The following is a 19,760-nucleotide window of genomic DNA, read 5'->3' on the forward strand; positions in this document are numbered from 1 at the left end:
GTAACCCCATCACTCTTGGGATTGAGATAAAAGGATTACTGGGAGTTTCTGGTTGCTAGCCCAGCTCCAGATCCACGGAGAGATCCCTTCCAAAGGGAATAAGGCACAGTAATGAATAGGTGTGCTGGTTCATTTCCCACCAACTTGACGTAAGTTAGAGTCATCTGGAAGCAGAAATCTCAATTGAACAGATGCCCCCATCAGATCGACCTGTAGGGGAATTTTCTTGATTGGCGATTGACACAGGAGGGCCCAGGCCACTGTGGGTGTTGCTATCCCTGGGGCAGGTGGTCCTGGTTCTAAAAATCTAAGCTGAGCAAGCCACGAGGAGCAAGCTAATAAGCAGCATTCCCCCGTGGTTTCTTCCTGTCCTGACTTCCCCCACGGATGTACTGTTTAATACCTGTAAGTATAAAATGAAATAAACCTTTTCTTCCCCAAGTTGCTTTTGGTCCTGCTGTTTATCACAGTGTCAGAAAACAAACTAAGACAGTGGGATACCGGACATCCTGCTCTGGCCTCTACTCATGCATGAGCACTCACAGAACACACATGCACACACAAAAATAAAACACCTTTAGTGCCAAGCATCTCTGAGAAGCGGTGTTCAAACATAATAAGTAAAATAACATAAAATAAGACTAGATAATGGAATAAACATGGCATCCTAGATAGCTACCAGGAAAGCTTAGCGGATGTATCTACCAGGTTTATTGACAAAAAAAAAAAAAAAAGCCAGGTACTATTAGAAGGTATCAGTTACAGGGAAAGTGGCGAGGGGTTGCCAATCACCTAATGTCATCTTGGTTTTCTGTTCAGCAATTGTAAGAGATAATATCTATGAACACACAAGAACGGACAGGCGGTAGCAAGCCTGTGCTACCTCCTCACTTTCCCCCATCCTCTGAGGGATGCTATCAACCTCCCTTCAGGGTACCAATTCTCCCAGAGCCCAGCAGAGTTTCTCTCAGTGAGGGCTGGTAACATGGGTCAGTAGTGCTTGTGGTTCCCTTGCTCTGCAGAGAACATGTAGTTACATACTGGCTGCAATCTAGCTGCTATGGCTTCCTACTTGTGACCTGGCTGTGCCATCCTCCCCTTCCCCGACAAGCCTCAGGCTTCTCCTTTGAGAACTAGAGTTGAAAAGTTATTCTATCTGGCAGGGTGAGCAAGAAGATGGAAAGAGACCCATGATGGGTATATTGCATTGTATGTGGCAATGACTTAATGCAAGACTAAATTCCTGGCTCTGGTGGCTGTCTGAGCATTGTAAGGAGAGGTACCCACCTAGAGTAGGGTGGGGTGGAATGGAGCTCCTGGAAGTGTTTCTGAAGGGAAGTTGACTTCAAGAATAGGGTCTTGGATAGGAGAGATGGCTCTGCGGTGAAAAACGCTCTTTATTCTTGCAGAGGACCTGGGTTTAGTTCCCAGGATCCACATGGTTTACACTCATCCACAACTCCAATTCCAGTGGATCCAAAATCTCTTCTGATCTTCATGAGTATCAAGCATGTTTGTGGTACACATACATAGATGCAGGCAAGACACTCACACACATTAAATAAATAAATAAGGGCTGGAGGGATGGTTCAGTGGTTAAGAGCATTGATTGCTCTCCCAGAGGTCCTGAGTTCAATTCCCAGCAACCACATGGTGGCTCACAACCATCTGTAATGGGATCTGATGCCCTCTTCTGGTGTGTCTGAAGACAGCTACAGCGTCCTCATATACATTAAATAAATAATATATTTAAAATAAATAAATAAATATTAGCCCCAGATTCAGTCCCCAGCACCAGATAAACTGGAGGTGATGGCTGTAACCTTGACACTCTTTTGAAGGTGGAGGCAGGAGGATCAGGATTTCAAGGTCATAGAGCAATATAGCAATCATTGTAATATAACAAGTTTGAGGCCAGACTGGGTTATGTAAGACTGCATCAAACAACAACAACCAAATAATAACAACTAAACAAACCACACAATACAACACAACAATACACCTTAAGAGCTTGACAGAGAATGGTGGAGATGGGGAGAAGATGAGGAGGAAAAGCTGCCAGGAAAGTGGGCTCTTCTACAGGAATGATGCCCAGTTGTAAACTGGTCACTTTAAAATGATCTCAGGCAGTCATGGCGCAGGCCTTTAACTCCATGAGTTCTGGGACAGCCAGGGCTACTAAGAGAAACCCTGTCAAACAAACAAACAAACAAACAAACAAACAAATAACAACAAAAGCAAACCCAGGCTTTTCAAGTTCACAGGAAAGAACTTGTTTGCATCTGTTCTAGCCCCTGCTTGCTTTGAGTTATCTTTTTTTTTTTCCACCCCCGGAGCTGGGGACCGAACCCAGGGCCTTGTGCTTGCTAGGCAAGCTCTCTACCACTGAGCTAAATCCCCAGCCCCTTGCTTTGAGTATCTATGTGTACACATTTGTGTGTATGCAACACGTTTTCTTCTGTGCTATTTGAGTTGTGTGAATGGATTCTTCTTTACCTCTTGTCATGCACGTTAATTATGTTGGTAAGTTGTTCACTGAGAAACTGGCTCTGGAAGTGAGGGTAGCTTCCCCCTCCCATTTCAGACCCAAACATGTTTGTGTCAAGTGCCTCCAAAATCCCCTGACCTGGGTTAGGCTGATCCTCAACTCTAACAAGGAGAAAGGAAAACATCAAACAGTCCGGGAATAAAAGCAGTGCACTCTGATGACTAACTAGACCATAAATTATTCCAGCTGAGGCTACCACTTCTTATCCCACAATATAAAAATGCCTGCCATGAGAGAGAGAGTGTGGTACTGCTGCACGCAGTGGTAGGCGCTAACACGACTGACTGTTCGGCAGGGCCCCCCACTTGTTTTCTGCTGGATGTCTGTACGTGCTGGCCGTGACGGTAGGCATCTGTTGCTATGTGACCCTTTGTTTGGAAGTTTCAGCCAAGTGGGGCTTCTGTGTTCTTCCTGGGATTCTTGGAACTGGGGACTCCAGCTGCCTGCCTCAGTGGGGTGTCCCCATCATTTCCTGCTGGAAGATGATGGGACCAATGATGTTACTGTGTGTTCTTGTTCTCTTTTGGACTACTCTCTGCTGGATGCTCTGAGCGTCCGGTTTGATGGTGCTTTGCTGTCGTTGCCGCTGTTGATCTGCTCCTTATTGTTTATTCTTTTGCTTTTGCTGTGCACCTAGACTCACTTGGTCAAAACCAAGAGCACGGCTATCTCAGATCATTCTTCAGACTGTGCAAAGCACCTCTAATTACTTGAATGTACATTTCCTTTTAAAAGGATGTATCTATGGTAAACTGATCAAAATCAGGAAATCAACACTGGTTGAAGCACATTTGTCTAATCTATAAACTTCATTACGTAACATTTGTTTTGATAAAGACTCACACCTCTCTCTCTCTCTCTCTCTCTCTCTCTCTCTCTCTCTCTCTCTCTCTGCAAATGTCAAGGGGTTGTGAAGGAAAGCTGATTTGTAACGATTGCCGTCAAGCCAGCATGGTGGTACACACTTTTAATCTCAGCACTACAGAGGTAGAGGCAGGTGGAGCTCTGTGAGTTTAGGCCAGCCTGGTCTACATAGTGAGTTCTAGAATAACCGGGGATACACAGAGAAATCCTGTCTCAAAAAAAAAAAAAAAAAAAGCCTCCCAAGCAGGGCTGGAGAGATGGCTCAGTGGTTAAGAGCACTGACTGCTCTTCCAGAGGTCCTGAGTTCAATTCCTAGCAATCACGTGGTGGCTTGCAACCATCTGTAATGCCCTCTTCTGGTGTGTCTGAAGACAGTGACAGTGTAGTCATATAAATAAATTGAAAAAAAAAAAAAACCAAACAAGCAAAACAACAACAACAAAACAAAACCAGAGCTGGGAGTGCAGTTCCTGGTGCTTGTCCTCCTGCAGGAGACCCTGGTACATACGGAGGCCAGAGATCAATCTTGGGTGTCATTCTCCGAAACCATCTATCCTGTTTTATTAAGAAACACCTGGAACTCACCACGTCTATCGTTCAGGCTGGGCTGTAGACCTACTTGTCTTTGCATTCCCAGCACTGGGATTACAAATGCTCACCACCATGCCTGGACTTTTAACTTGGGTTCTCAGGATTGAACTCAGATTCTTGTTCTTGTCAGGCAAATTATTTAATGACTGAGCCCTCTCCTCCAATCCCAAAGATTATAGCGAGGGTGGCTCGTGCCTTTAATCCCAGCATGGCAGGGGCAGAGGCAGAGGGGCAGAGGGGCAGAGGGGCAGAGGGGCAGAGGGGCAGAGGGGCAGAGGGCAGAGGGCAGAGGGGCAGAGGGGAGAGGGCAGAGGGGAGAGAGGAGAGAGGGAGAGAGAGAGAGAGACAGAGACAGAGACAGAGAGAGACAGAGAGAGACAGAGAGAGACAGAGAGAGTTCAGGCAGATCTCTGAGTTCAAGGCCAGCCTGGTCTACACCTGGTCTTGGACCTTCCTCTGGTCCTCCTCCCCCCAAATACTTTCATAGCAGAAGACAAGTGTTTCCTAGTCTGGGATTTCATCCAGGATTAGGTTTGCCTTCTCTGGTGGGGACAGTCCACCTGTCTTCCTTGTCATTCATGCCCTTGGCTTTTGGACCAACTATTCGCTGTGTGGATTTGCCTGGTGCTTTTTTCTGATTAGATCCGGGAATTAGATTACACATTTCTGGCAGTTATAGCCACCCTGACTGCTGTAATAAAACACCAAACATCGGCTGCTTAAGTGAGGTATTTATTTTCTCACAGTTGGAGACTGCAAGTTTAAGTTCGAGATGACCTCGGGCCTGATTTCTTCTCAGGCTCCCCTCCTAACTTCCTGCCATGTTCTCACACAGCCTTTCCTCTATGTGTGTGAGTTCCTCATGCTCGTTGGTGTGCCCCAGGTCCCTGCTTACAAGGACACTGGCCAGGTCACTGGGTTTAAATAGTGGCTGCTAGGTTTCTCTACAGAAAGTTACAGACACTTACAGGACTGCATGTTATCTTCAAGAATCTTAGAAGTAGACACGGTGTACACGCCCTGCCCTTCCCGGGACATTTGTGTGTGTGTGCGTACGCTCGCTAGTCTGCTTGTGTGTGTGTGTGTGTGTGTGTGTGTGTGTGTGTGTGTGTGTGTGTGTATGGGGGGCAGGTCAGTGCACAGTGTCCTCTGATCGAAGTGTTCCTCCTTCATCTACTACCTTCCCGTTGTGTGGTGAGCACTCTTCCCACTGCTAGGCAGTGAGGGCAGGAACTGAGGAGTGGACAAGCCTGGGTTTCACTGCAGGGCCTGAGCAGAGTGACAGAGGAAGGTCACCTGACTGCTTTTCTTTGCCCTTTGGCCAAAAACCGAAAAACCAAAAAAAACAAACAAAAAACAAAAAAAAAAAAAAAAAAAAAAAAAAAAAGAAAAGAAAAGAAAGAGAATGGTGATAGTTCCAGGGAAATTAAGAGATACACAGTTGTTTTCTAACTGCGGGCCCTTGGACACAGGCAGCTTGTCACTGCCCAGACAGATACGTTGCTGGTTTGGTTCTTAAAAGTCCTTCAGGGGATGAGTGCCAAAGGCTGGGTTGCTAGGAGGTGCTAGAACTCTTGGGAGGGAGGGCGTAGGAGAAGCAAGGTATGACAGACACTCAAGGCATGAGCTGGAAAAGGACACTGGGACTCCGGTCTCTCTACTCTCTCTGCTTTCTGGCTCTGTGAGGTGAGCAGTTTTGCTCTGTCATGACATCTGCCTCACAGTACTCCTGAAGCAAGGGAGTGATGAACCATGAGTCGGCAGCTCTGAAACAGTGAGGTAAAATGCAAAACCTTGCTCCTCGTGAGTTGACTTTCTCAGATGCCTTATCACATCAGTGAAAAGCAGACTCACACAGATGCCTTTGGGAAAAGGGCGCCAAACCATCCTGGGTACAGTTCCACAGCCTCGTGAGCACTCCTGGCTACCACAGAAGTCCAGCTGCTGAACTCACCAACGGGAGACTGTGGAGGCGTCTTGACTGCTCTGTGACTTGCTTTCCCTCTGTAAGTGGGGATAGCAATGGCACTGAATTTATAGGGTTGCTAGGCACATTTTCCTTTATTCAGTTATAGACTTCCAGGCTGGACTCAGGCTTCTTCTTATATATTTGGTTGTGAGCCTAGCCTTTAATGGCTGAGCCATCTCTCCAGCCCCTCAGGCTTCTTCTATCACAGTCTTTCCAGTGCTGGGATTATAGGTATGAGCCAAAATGCCCAGGTCTCATTAAATATCCAATATTAAATATTTATTGATATTTAAATGCATTGATTAAATTAAACATTCGCTTAGTTTATGTGCTTCTGATTTTTGAAACAGAATCTTACTCTGTACCCTTGACTTGACTGGAGCTGGCTGCATAGCCCAGGTTAGCCTCCAATTTGTGATGTTTCTTCTACTGCTGCCTTAAGTGTTGAGATCACTACATCTGTCTTCCTATCTTAATGAGTTAATTAATTAATTAACACTTGTGGAGGTCAGAGGACAACTTCTGGGGTATGGATTCTTTTCTACCATGAGGGGCCTAGGAATGGAACTCAGATTATCAGGCTTGGCAGCATCTATACCTGTAGTCTTCATTTTTAAACCTTTTTTTTTTTTTTTTTTGGTTCTTTTCTTCTTCTTTTTCTGGAGCTGTTCATTTTTATTTATTGGTTTATTCAAGTCAAGGTCTCACGCTGTAGCTCTAACTGTCCTGAAACTCACTCTGTAGACCAGGCTGGCTTCAAAATCAGAGATCTCCTCCTCCTCCTCTTCTTCCTCCTCCTCCTTTTCCTCCTCCTCCTCCTTCTCCTCTCTCCTCCTTTTCCTCTCCTCCTCCTTCTCCTCCTCCTCCTCCTCCTTCTCCTCCTCCTCCTCCTCCTCCTCAACATTCATCTTCTTCTCTCTCTCTTCCTCCCCTTACCCCAACCCCCCACCCCCGAGGACAAGGTCTCATTATGTAGCCCTGGCTGGTCAGGAACTGGCCATTGTAGGCCAGGCCGGCCTTAAACTCACCTACCTTTGCCTCTCCGGTGCCGGGATTCAGGGAGCTTGCTGCCAGACCCAAGAATGTGCTTTATTTTTTCCTTTTTTAATTATGTGCGTAGGTGTGTGTTTGTGTCTGAATTTGTGAACGTGAGTGCAGTGTGTGTGGACCCAGCAGAGGGTCTCAGGTCCCAGAAGGTGGAGTTACAGGGTAGTAAGCCATGTGACATGAATGCTGGGTCTCAGCTTGTGTCTTCACAAAACCAGTGCTTGCTCTAACCACTGAACCATCTCTCACTTTCCTAATCTGTAAAGTAAGACTAAGAAAATGGTAGGATAAGGGTGCCTAGACTTCCAGCATTTGTGAAGTGGGGGGAGGAGGAGCTCAGGGCCGTCCCTGGCTACAGAGTCATTTTGAGGCCGACCTGGGGTACATGAGATCCTGTCTCAATAAACCAACACGGCAAATGAACACGACTGGGATGCTCTGAGATTTGAGAGATATGGAGAGCTTTGAGGCTACTCCAGACAGGAATCTGACATCCGGCCAGGACAGGGACTGAGCTCAGAGACGAATCTGATTTTAGGCTAGAACAAGTAGTCTTCAGGCAAGAATCTGACTTTGGCCTAGGACAGGAAGTAGGCTCCGATATTTTGGTCATCCTGATAAGCCCTTAGAAACAGTGATCACGGGGCTTTGTTTACTGCCTTGCTTGGCGGTTTGTGTTTATTACCCTTCTTGTTCCCTTAACCTAGAGCTGACCTTAGTACTTGCATGTCATTAAAATGGTATAAAAGCAGGCTGGGAAAAAATAAACCCGCCTCAGCCTCAGAGCTGGCTGGGGTCACGCTACAGTGCTGTCTAATTGTCCTTTTTCTTTTTAATCCTCGCTCCTGCGCTGGAGAGCCTGTTCACTGACTGAGCTGGCTTGGTCAGAGCATCACTTATCTGCACCCTTCATCAACTCAGTGTACCCTAGGGGCAGGCGGATGGGGCCTGTCTGGGTGGATGGATGTCTGGATGGATGCCATTCTACAGCAGCCCTGTGGCCCTGCTGACCACTTCTCCTCAGACTTCTCCAGCTTCCAGATTACATGAGAATAATATCCACTGTTAAAAGCCCCCGAGTGTGTGAGAACTTGTTAGGATATCGCTAGGGAGCTAATATCTGGCTGTTCCTATGGTGAGGATTAAATTGTATGTGGGTGGAACATAATCAGGCCTGGCTGCTTTCCCTTTTTTTTCCTCTCCTTCTATTCCTTCTCCTCTTTCCTTAAGGCTGGCTATAACTCCCTATGCAGTTAAGAATGGTCTTCCTGCCTCTACCTCCCAAGTGCTGGAGTGGGAGGCACACAAGGCCTTGCTGGATGGGTGCAATACTAGGGATAGAACCTAGGACCTAAGGCATGCTAGGCAAGTGCTCTACCAACCGAGCCAATCTGAAACCCTAACCCAGCCTCCTTGCTGTCCAAGGTTGTCTCCATCACTAGCCGCAGGGGGAGCTGTAGCAGACTCTGGGCTGGGTGCAGGCCCACCAGATGGTGGAAGCATGGGCCTCTGTGAGGTCTGGTGGGGCTTTTGGGTCTGCACACAGATTCCAGCACTGGAGAGCCGTGTGTTCAGCAGACATTTTGTGGGACTCTCACATGCACCCCTGACACCCTGCTCAGCTTCCAAGATGAAGAGTAAGCATAAGAAGAGCTTCTTGGGAGCCAAAACCATCCAATGGAAAAAAGATAGCATTTTCAGCAAATGCTGCTGGTTCAACTGGAGGTCAACATGTAGAGGAATGCAAATCAATCCATGCTTATCACCCTGTACAAAGCTTAAATCCAAGTGGATCAAGGACCTCCACATCAAACAAGATACACTCAAACTAATAGAAGAAAAACTAGGGCAGCATCTTGAACACATGGGCACTGGAAAAAATTTCCTGAACAAAACACCAATGGCTTATGCTCTAAGATCAAGAATCGACAAATGGGATCTCATAAAACTGCAAAGCTTCTGTAAGGCAAAGGACACTGTGGTTAGGACAAAATGGCAACCAACAGATTGGGAAAAGATCTTTACCAATCCTACAACAGATAGAGGGCCTATATCCAAAATATAAAAAAGAACTCAAGAAGTTAGACTGCAGGGAGACAAATAACCCTATTAAAAAATGGGGTTCAGAGCTAAACAGAGAATTCACAGCTGAGGAATGCCGAATGGCTGAGAAACACCTAAAGAAATGTTCAACATCTTTAGTCATAAGGGAAATGCAAATCAAAACAACCCTGAGATTTCACCTCACACCAGTGAGAATGGCTAAGATCAAAAACTCAGGTGACAACAAATGCTGGCGAGGATGTGGAGAAAGAGGAACACTCCTCCATTGTTGGTGGGATTGCAGACTGGTAAAAACCATTCTGGAAATTAGTCTGGAGATTCCTCAGAAAATTGGACATTGAACTACCTGAGGATCCAGCTATACCTCTCTTGGGCATATACCCAAAAGATGCCCCAACATATAAAAAAGACACATGCTCCACTATGTTCATAGCAGCCTTATTTATGATAGCCAGAAGCTGGAAAGAACCCAGATGCCCTTCAACAGAGGAATGGATACAGAAAATGTGGTACATCTACACAATGGAATATTACTCAGCTATCAAAAACAATGCCTTTATGAAATTCATAGGCAAATGGTTGGAACTGGAAAATATCATCCTGAGTGAGGTAACCCAATCACAGAAAAACACACATGGTATGCACTCATTGATAAGTGGCTGTTAGCCCAAATGCTTGAATTACCCTAGATGCCTAGAACAAATGAAACTCAAGACGGATGATCAAAATGTGAATGCTTCACTCCTTCTTTAAAAGGGGAACAAGAATACCCTTGGCAGGGAATAGAGAGGCAAAGATTAAAACAGAGACAGAAGGAACACCCATCCAGAGCCTGCCCCACATGTGACCCATACATATACAGCCACCCAATTAGACAAGATGGATGAAGCAAAGAAGTGCAGGCAGACAGGAACCAGATGTAGATCTCTCCTGAGAGACACAGCCAGAATACAGCAAATACAGAGGCGAATGCCAGCAGCAAACCATTGAACTGAGAGTAGGACCCTGTTGAAGGAATCAGAGAAAGAACTGGAAGAGCTTGAAGGGGCTCGAGACCCTTATGAACAACAATGCCAAGCAACCAGAGCTTCCAGGGACTAAGCCACTACCTAAAAGACTATACATGGACTGACCCTGGACTCTGACCTCATAGGTAGCAATGAATATCCTAGTAAGATCACCAGTGGAAGGGAAGCCCTTGGTCCTGCTAAGACTGAACCCCCAGTGAACGTGATTGTTGGGGGAGGGCGGCAATGGGGGGAGGATGGGAGGGAACACCCATAAAGAAGGGAGGGAGGGGTTAGGGGGATGTCATTTGCCCAGAAATCGGGAAAGGAGTAACACTCAAAATGTAAATAAGAAATACTCAAGTTAATAATAAAAAAAAAAAAAAAAAAAAAAGAAGAGCCTCTCGGACTGTTCGTCGTGAGGGTGGGAACAAAGAGTCACCATGGAGAACAAGGGTGGCTATGAGTCAAGTGAAGATTGGGAGGACAGAGATGAGGTGGGGTAAGCGAAGATGTCCCTGAGGAGGCAACTTTTGCACAGGGTTTTGAAGGATGATTAGGAGTGCACCAAAAGGTGGGTGGAAGAACTAATAGTCCAGGGCAGCGGACAGACATCAGGAGCAAGGTCATGGGCATGGCCTGGTGTGTGCAGAGCAGACAGGGGTGATGATGAATGCTGACTGATGACAATGAGGAGTGAAGAAGGTGGAGGTATATATGCATGGGCCTGCTGCCTGTGTGAGGAGGTCATTCCTTTCCATGGTGATAGTGATAGTAGCTTCTGGGTGGCCCCTATCAGTCTCCTACAAGATGTCCTGTAGAATTTTACCCAGTCACTTCTCTGTGAGGTATGGGCACCTCCGGGGGCACCTCCTAGAAGATTTAGGGTTTCCTGACTGCATCTCACTTCCTCTTTGGTTGACTTGTTTAAAAGTGGCCAGAAAGGAACTCAAAAGACCTGCTTCCTAATGCAGTGCAGCTGGGAGGCTGCACTGGTCTCTACTGGGAGGCTGCACTGGCCTCTACTGGGAGGCTGCACTGGTCTCTACTGGGAGGCTGCACTGGTCTCTACTGGGAGGCTGCATTGGTCTCTACTGGGAGGCTGCACTGGTCTCTACTGGGAGGCTGCACTGGCCTCTACTGGGAGGCTGCACTGGCCTCTACTGGGAGGCTGCACTGGTCTCTACTGGGAGGCTGCACTGGTCTCTACTGGGAGGCTGCACTGGTCTCTACTGGGAGGCTGCACTGGTCTCTACTGGGAGGCTGCTGGGAGGCTGCACTGGCCTCTACTGGGAGGCTGCACTGGCCTCTACTGGGAGGCTGCACTGGCCTCTACTGGGAGGCTGCACTGGTCTCTACTGGGAGGCTGCACTGGTCTCTACTGGGAGGCTGCACTGGCCTCTACTGGGAGGCTGCACTGGTCTCTACTGGGAGGCTGCATTGGCCTCTACTGGGAGGCTGCACTGGACTCTTTCCCCGACAGAGACTATTTCAGGAGGTGAAGGCCTAGGTGGACGTTCCAGGTAGCAAGATCCAGGCATAGACAGGAGGCAGGGAGGAGGATAGGGTAGGTGAGTGTGGGGAACAGGATGCAGGGACTGGGTTGTCTGAGTTAGGGTTTTATTGCTGTGAAGGGACAGCAGGACCTGGGAAATTCTTATAAAAGAAAACATTTAACTGGGGCTGGCTTACAGTTTCACAGGTTTAGTCCACTGTTGCCATGGTAGGACATAGTACTGGAGAGGGAGCAGGGAGTTCTACATCTTGATCCAAAGGCAGCAGAAGGAGACTGTGTGCCACGCTGGGTGTAGCTTGAGCATAGAAGACCTCACAACCCAACCTGCACAGCGGCACATTTCTTCCAATAAGGCCCCACCTACTTCTTCAACAAGGCCACACCTTCTACTAGTGCCCACTCCCTATGGGTCAAGCATTCATATACATGAGTCTATAGGGTCATTCCTCTTTTCATGGGGGACACAGTGCTGGATTCTGAGGGGCCTTGAATGCTCCTACTGGGCATCTGGGCCACACTTCACACACAGTTCCCCAGGACCCATGTGCTAGAAAACTACAGGCTCTGATTCTGCAGAAGTGAGGGGCCCTGCTGGATCTGCTCTTGTTATTCCCGTAGCACTGAGCTTGATGCCATGAAGACGTACTGTATTCAGGGACCAGGGCCTATGGCTGTGGAGTGTGCAAGGTAGTGGGTGGGCGGGTGGGCAATGTTCTTCTCAAGTGTCAGGGATCACAGACACGGAACTGGGCATGTTCTGGATCCAAAGGCCTCTTCCTCCTTGTCTTCCAGCTGCAGAGGAAATCTAGGCTGACATGGCTGTGAACCCCACCCCTTACCCCTCACGTTCAGAGGTCTCTGACTCGAATGACTCTTTTCACGTGATGAATCATTCTTTCAGGGCAGCTATAGCTGTAAGTGCTATGCCACCGGCAGGCTGAGTCCCACTGCTGAGCTACATCTTGATGACACCAAGAGACAACCACAGTGGCTAGGCCTCAAGGCCTCCCTCTGAGCACTTAGTTTGACTCATGACTTCCTTTAATTTTTAGGGCCAGAACCCAGGCCCAGAGAGAAGTGGTTCTGTCTAACATGCTGCTGGTGCCCAGTCTTTGGGGCTCCGCATTCCCACCACACTGGTTTAGTCCTCTATGTGGTTTGTGTGGTCCCCTAGAAATGCATGTTCCCTAGCCACACCTTAGTCGTCTTGAGTCAGATACCCTAGCACATAAGGTAAGGCAGGCCCAGATACTTGGGTTCATCCAGAGCGTGTGCGCTCTCTCTCGATATATATGTGTATGTGTATGTGTATGTGTATGTGTATGTGTATGTGTATGTGTATGTGTATGTGTATGTGTATATCTGTGTTTGTGTGTGTGTGAGAGAGAGAGGTGGTATATATTGTTTATATGGACATGTGCACATACTTATGTATGCTTGTGTGTTTGCATGTGTGTGGTGCATGTACATGAGCACGTGGGTAAGCATGCCCATGCACATACAGGTGGAGGCCTGAGCAGCACTGAGGTGTCTTCCTCTTTTACACCTTATCTGCCTCGAGACAGGGTCTCTCACTGAATCGGAAGCTCAGAGGTTCTGCTTAGGCTGGTTGGAAGAGCTCTGGGGATTTGTCTCTGTGTCCCAGTGCTAGGGTTACAGGCAGGCGCAGCCACACCCAGCTTTCCACGTGGTGCCACGGGTTCAAACCTGGGTCCTCATGCTTGCACAGCCATCAGGCCTCTACTTTCTTCTTCTTCTAACTAAAACATAAACTTTAGTTATTTATTCTTCTTTATTATATCTTTATTATTTAACAGTTTTAAAATTTAAATAAAAAATATAAAAAATTAAATGTTTTATTTATATGTAAATTTATAGTATATTATAATATATAAAATTAAATATATCTTTCCCTCCTCTAAGTCCTTCCTAATCCTCTCCCTGTCCCTACTCATTCAACTTTAATTTTTGCTCAAAAAATAAAAAATCCCCCAAACCAATACAACAATAAAATCCCCCCAAACTAAGAAAACAAAGTCCAAAACCACTCAAATCTACCAAACTGTAGCCAATAAAAGCACACACACATCACACACACTTGCACATTCACATACTCACACATTCACACACACACACACTCACACACACACTCACACACACACTCACACACATTTACACACTCACATCACACACACTCGCACATTCACATACCCACACACCCACACATACTCTCTCTTACACATATACTCACACACACACACACACACACACACTCTCTCACACACACACAGCCTATAGAGTCCATTATATGTCAGTTAACTGTTCCTGAACATGAGGCCTGCTCTGCCCTGAAGTGCTTGGTATACTCAATGTCACTCCTTTGGAGAAAGCTGAATTTCCCTCTCCCACAAGGCAAAAATGATAGTTCAGTTGTTAACCTTTACTATAGTGGCTAGGTTTTCATTCATTCATTCATTCATTCATTCATTCACTCACTCACTCACTCACTCACTCACTCAAAAATATAACAAAATAAAATATAATAAGAGAAAACAAAGTCTACCACATCAGAGTTGGACAAGACAAACTAACATAAGAAAAAGAATCAGATCGCTTCTCGGCCTTTTGGCTAAGATCAAGTGTAGAAAAAGAATCAGAGACGCTGTGGGATCAGATGACCTCTTCTGGTATATATATATATATACACACACACACACACACACATATATACACACACATACACACACACACACATATACATGCAGGAAAAAAATCAATATACATAAAATAAACAAATTGAAAAAATCAGTGACCTATTCATCCACACATTCTGGAATCCCATAAAAATGTTGAGCCTGAAGCTGTATGCACAGAGGACCTGGTGCAGACGCATGCAGGCCCCGTGCTTGCTTCTTCACTCTGTGAGTGAGGACCTGTCCTCCCGGTGTTCTCCACACTCTCTGGCTCTTACACTCTCTCTGCCTCCTCTTCCTCTAGGTTCCCTGAGCTCTGAGGGGAAGTATTTGATGGAGACACATTTAGGGCTGAGTGGTCCTAGGTCTCTTACTCTCTGTGTAGCGTCTGGCTGTGGGTCTCTGTGTTTGTTCCCCTCTGTGGCAGGAGGAAGCGTCTCTGATGATGGCTGAGCAGGATGCTCTTCTATGACGATAGACGATGTTATTATGAGTTCTTTTATTGCCGCATCCCCCTTTTAGAACAGCAGTGTTTGGTTTTACCTCTAGTCTCAGGCTCTCGGTCACCCAAGCAGCATCAGGAATGGGTTCCGTCTCACGGAGTGGGTCTTATGTCAGTTATGGGTTGGTTACTCCCACAGGTTTTGTGCCAGCATTGCACAGGCTTGTCTCGCAGGCAGCACACCATGGTAGATAAAGGGTGTGCGGCTGGGTTGGTGTTCACGTTTTTCTTCTGAAAGCATGCAGAGTACCTTCCTGTACCAGAGATGCTGAAACAGGGGTGAAGGCTCTGTGTGGCTTGACCTCTCCGTGTTCAGTGAGTTGGTGGGTGTCTTCAACAGCGGGGCCTTGCTGTCAGTTTTTGAAGGGCAATCTATAGTCTAGGCAGCAGCCTGGGTTGTTTGGGGCCCCTTTGGCTAACAACGCAGATGTAACCGGATCCTGATACTGGAAACTTGATTGGTGACGAGTGATGGCCAGTTGGGATTATCTCCCCCATTGTTTGGCAGTTTCGTTTAGGTTACCATTACATGTGTAGGAAGTTTCTGCTGTGTTGATTTCCATACTACTCCCTCAACTGGCCCTTAATTTTAGCTGCCTCTCCCCATACCCCATCTTTTCCCCCTCTACATTGGATCCTCCCATTCCAGCCCCCCACACCCATCCATAACCATCTCTTCTTTTTCTAACAGAGTCTATCAGTTCCCTCTAGTCCCCTACTGTGTCCCTGTCCTCTGGGTTTCTATGGATTTTATCTTGGTTACCATTGGCATAACAGCTAATACCCACATAGAAGTCAATACATACCGTATCTGTCTTCTGAGACAGGGCCTCTCAAATGAACTTGGAGCTCCCCAATTTGACTAGGCTGGCAGGCCATGAGCTCCAGGGACCACTGCTCCACCACTGTGCTTAAGTGTGTGTGCAGCTGTGTCTGACTTCTCATGTGGGTTCTGGGCATTCAACCTCAGGTCCTCATGCTTGCCTGGCAAAACACTTTACAGAGTGGGTCTTCTCCCCAGCCCTGTGGAGCTTTGGTCAATGCTATGTTTGCTCCTTCCTAAGGTCCCAGTCACTGTCATTCCCATTTGATTGCGGGGAGGGCTGACAGCTTTGATGGCCTCCAGTTCTCCTTTTGACTAGTCTTTCTCCTCCTACTTTAAGGCTAAATAGGACTGCTGGCCAGTCATGGCCTGTCACTCCTAACCAGTAACCCTGGTCCCCAGGACCCATGGCTCTGCCACCCTTCAGACACTCTTCCTCTCCAAGTGGGCACTGTTGAATCACATCCTGAGACTCTAGAGTACGAATCATAGCCACATCCTGCTGACATCCTTCCCCACACTCCGTCACAGAGGTTGGAGGGCTCGGCCCTTTAGATACCTGTAGAAGCTGCTTCTCATCGCACACGATCAGCCAGGGTCCCACAAGCCCCTCTGCGACAAGGGGAAGAGGGTGTGCCCTTTGCTTTTTCATAAAATGCCTCACTTCGGGGAATCCTTGCTTCGGTTTGTCTTTGTAACTTTACTAGGGCTTTGAAACCTTTTTATTTAGCAGGAAGAGATCCTCAGGGAGGGCTGGGACATGAGCGTTATGACAGGATTAGAATTGAGAAAAGGCAGAAGAGAAAGGATTTTATCTGAATGAGAGCCCCTTAACATGGTTGCCATAGAAGCCGTGCAGGATGTTCACTGCACAAAGGCATGCCGGGGAGGACTTGGGTGGTCTGAGAGCCTGAGGGAAGTCTGTACAGGCCTCGTGCCTTGGTGATGAGATAAGTCTATTAGGGAAAGAAGGAACTCTCTTAGTTCAGTGAGCAGGCTGCATAGCAACCTCTGTGAAGGCTAAGACTGAGCAGAAGAAAGATCTTGTAAAGATTCATTTTTTATTAATAATTTGATTCCTTTACATCTAAAATGTTATCCTACTTTCCGGTTACCCCTCCACAAGCCCCCCATCCCACAACCTCCCTCTCCTCCCTCCCCTTTGCCTCTATGAGGGTGCTCCCCCAGCCACCAACCCTCTCCTGCACCACCCAAGTTTTAGTTGTGTGTGTGTTTGAGTGTTTGTGTTTGAGTGTGTGTGTGTGCGTGTTCCTATGTGTGTGTTTGAGTGTGTGTGTTTGAGTGTGTGTGCGCCTGCACGTGTGTGTGTTCCTGTGTGTGTGAGTGCGCACGTGTGTGTGTGTGTTTGAGTGTGTGTGTGTGTGTGCGTGTGCGTGTGTGCGTACGGTTGCCTGTGGCGTCCAGTAGAGAGTGTTAGGACAGTTGTTACACCCAGAATGTGTACGAGTTGGAGCTACAGGTGGTTCTAAGCCTCCTCCCATGACTGCTGGGAAACAGACTCAAACACTGAGGGATCTCTCCAGCCCTCAGAAGACATTTTAAGAGTTACGTTTTATTGCTGTGGAGTTATTCACCCAAGGTCACATAGCTAGAGAATGGCAGGGCCAGATCCAAATACTGGCAGCCTGACTCAAGGGTCCTGGCTTAACCACCACTGCACACTGCCTCATGGCCTTGCCCCTGCCTGTATGGCTTGGGCAACATATTAGTTATGCTTGTGTCGCTGTGACCAAAGTACCTGACATAACTGTTTGTGGGAAGAAAGGTTCGTTTTGGTCCATGGTTTTAGAGGGTTTCAGCCCAGCATGGCAGGAAGTGGGTGACAGAGCAGTTTAAGTTGACATCATGTTGAAAAAGGAATCAAAGTATGAACCAGGAACTGAGGGATGGATGGGTCTAACCATAAAGTCTCACCCCACTGTCCTACTTCTGCCTGCTGGGTTCCACAGCCTCCCAATTCCGCACAACCAGCTGGAAACAATGAGCCCATAGGCACAGTCTAGATTCAGGTAAGGATGGATGTTATCCCCAGAAGGTGTAGGAATGCTTTCAGGAAGGGCTGCAGGCATCATGACCCAAGGAAGGGAGAGCTTTTGTGTGGCTAAGGGTCTGGACAACCAAGGCCCTTGCTGAGGCAACCTGTGTCTTAAAGCATTGTGAGGAACACTCATGCTGGCATAGTATATATTAATATATACTATATTATATATATATATGTTATATAATGTATTACGACACGTGCACACACATACATATGTGTAGTTGAATGATGGCTTGGTGGTTAAGAGCACTGATTGGTCTTTCAGAGGATTCGATGTCCAGCACCCACGCCTCTAACACATAAGTGCCTGTAACTCCAGCTCCAGGGGATCTTATGCCCTCTTCTGGCCACCATGGGCACTGCATACACATGGTACACAGACATGCATGCAGTCAAGATGCCCCTATGCATAAAATATAATAAATAAAATCTGGAAAAAAAGAGATGAAACAGAGAATGACTGAGGAAGACACCTGATGTTGACCTCTGGTCTACACACACACACACACACACACACACACACACACACACACACACACACACACCACCATGCATACACACGTACACACATATATACGTACATCACAGTTGGATGACCTCTGAAGAACAACAGCTGAGGTGTCCTCTGGCTTTCACATGCATGCTCACCAATACCTGCACGTATGCACACCTGCGTGTACATACACACTCACAAAAGTCAGACAATGAGAAAATGTAAACCTTTTTGGGGTGGGTTGTCGTTTTCCAAGGCTCCCTAGTATTGGGATTAAAGGCGTGCAGAACCTTGTCGGGCTAAAATGCAAACTTCTAAGACTCAACCTTCTCCTACTCCAGACTCGGGGTCTGTTTTTTTTTATTGTAAAGTAGCTACCCACTTCCCCACTTTTCTGTGGATGGGAAAGAAGCTGTCTTTGTGGACATGTGTGCTGGATGCCCCCATGACCCGCCTCATTTCATCCTTACCACTTGCTGTGAGACTTTGTTCCTGGTCACCACTGCAGCACCCAGTAAGGAGAAGTGACTGACCTCCTGGCCAAGGGTCTCTGTGCTCTTCCCACGGCCCCTCCCTGTTTCCTCTAGCTCTCTGGGGACAGGGGCCCATGCTGCCTCAGAAGAGCTGGAGTGCTTCTCCTTGGAGAATCGTGGTGTCCGGGGATTAGCAGTAAAGGACTTAACACTGCCCTCTGGGTTATAGAGGCTCCTCTATGAAGAAAAGGGGTGGACCAGGGGCTGGTGGCCTGGATGGAGATGAAAGACTTTGAACATAGTGTCCCCGCCCCTGCCCTTGGTCAGGGCTGACAGCTATTTCCTCCTTTAGCTCACTCCCCTCCTGCCACTCCTGGTGCTCAGTCCTGCTGCTTTCAGAAGCTGCTACCCTGCTCAACCCTGTGTTCACTGTGTGGCTCGGTAAGGAGGCAGCCTTCCAGGGGCTGGGCAGCCTTGGTGGGCTCTCAGGACTACACAGAGGGCTACTCCTAGTTAGGATGACAAGGGGATAAGCTTAGGAGCCTGGTGAAGCCTGACGTCCAGAAGGAAGGACAGTGTTTTCCTGGGGGCTAGCTAGGTGGTAGACCCAATGTGTGAGCCATTCAATCATGGCCGCCGTGCTACCTCAGGAGAGGGGACGTGATCACTCTGTGAGCTTAGAGGAACTGACAAGTTCGCCCATCTGGAGGCTGGGTTCAAGCTCAGGATGTTGGAAAGCTGGGGTTCCCACTATAACAGGATTGTAGCTGCTTGAGTGCCCCGAGATCCTGAGTCTTGAAGCTGTCTTCATGCAGCCTGAGGGAGAGGAACCGGTGGTTCCAAAAAGTGCAGGAGCACTGGCATCCCACGATACTGACAGTGCAGCTCAAGGGATGTCTCAAGGCAGAAAGAATGGCCCTGTCTGCTGGAAGGAAAATAGTCTCCCTCCACAGCACTGGTCCAGCTTCTGTGCCTCTCTGAACCCCAGTTTCTCCTTCTGAAAAGCTATGCTTATTGGATTAATGTGAGTATAACCGCTCTGCAGATGCTAGAGCTAAAACAGTGGGATCCGTAGGAATTCATAGAAATCACAGACATCAGATGTGCC

Source organism: Rattus rattus, chromosome 2, assembly GCF_011064425.1.
Source record: "Rattus rattus isolate New Zealand chromosome 2, Rrattus_CSIRO_v1, whole genome shotgun sequence".
NCBI lineage: Eukaryota > Metazoa > Chordata > Mammalia > Rodentia > Muridae > Rattus > Rattus rattus.